Source organism: Erinaceus europaeus, chromosome 2 (assembly GCF_950295315.1).
Source record: "Erinaceus europaeus chromosome 2, mEriEur2.1, whole genome shotgun sequence".
NCBI lineage: Eukaryota > Metazoa > Chordata > Mammalia > Eulipotyphla > Erinaceidae > Erinaceus > Erinaceus europaeus.
The window spans coordinates 156,658,470-156,659,679 of NC_080163.1; positions in this window are offsets into that span (position 1 = coordinate 156,658,470).

Consider the following 1,210-nt stretch of genomic DNA (forward strand, 5'->3'; position numbering starts at 1 on the left):
TGGGAATCACTCTCATTTTAAGTTAAAAGACTGCTTTTAGAGACTTGAGGAATGTAGCACATTAGCCCACATTAACCACTTTACTAACTACTGTAGAGGTGGGCATGAGAGCTCAGACTGTTCAATTAGAATGATTTTCATGACCATTGCAGGAAATCCTGGGACTAGACTCTTTTGTGGATATAAATGAAGAAGCAAATGGGTAGCACTTTGGAACCACAGGGCAGTCCGTTGTAGGATGTAGTTGAAATGAAGAAGGTAGATCTAAGACAGAAGAAAACCAGATTCTAGTTACAGTGTTGAGTACAGAAGCCAGACCTTCCACTTTCTGCAACCCACAATGACCCTGGGTACTTGCTCCCAGAGGGATAGAGAGTGGAAAGGGGGTGGGATATGGAGATTGGGTGGTGGGAATTGTGTGGAGTTGTACCCCTCCTACCCTATGGTTTTGTTTATTTATCCTTTTTTAAATTAAAAAAAAAGAATAAAATTTTTCCCCTGGAATCTACTTCTAAACATTTTTATTATAGAAACCATTAAGTTCCTTCTGTTGTTGAAGTCATTGTTGCTTGCAATTGAAAACATCCTAGAAAGGTAATGATTTAATAGATTGCATGATTTTTTTTTTTTAAACAGCTGTGTGCTTTTTGGAGCCATAGAGTTTCAGGCTTGGGAGAAACTTTCAGGGTCACCAGATGCAGCAGGAATAAAAGGTAATGATCTGAGAAGTTGACTTATGGTCTAGTATGACTGTATGACTTTATACTTAAAACAATTATTTATTCTGCCTGTGTGATTTATTTATTAATGAGAAAGAGAGAGAGAGAGAGAGAGAGAGAGAGAGCGCCAGAATATCACTCTAGCACAAACAATGCTATGGATTATTCAGGACTTTATACTTTTTATTTATTTATTTATTTATTTTATTTATTTATTCCCTTTTGTTGCCCTTGTTGTTTTATTGTTGTAGTTATTATTGTTGTTGTCGTTGTTGGATAGGACAGAGAGAAATGGAGAGAGGGAGGGGAAGACAGAGAGGAGGAGAGAAAGACAGACACCTGCAGACCTGCTTCACCGCCTGTGAAGCGACTCCCCTGCAGGTGGGGAGCCGGGGTTCGAACCGGGATCCTTATGCCGGTCCTTGTGCTTTGCGCCACCTGCGCTTAACCCACTGCACTACAGCCCAACTCCCAACTTTATACTTTTTTTT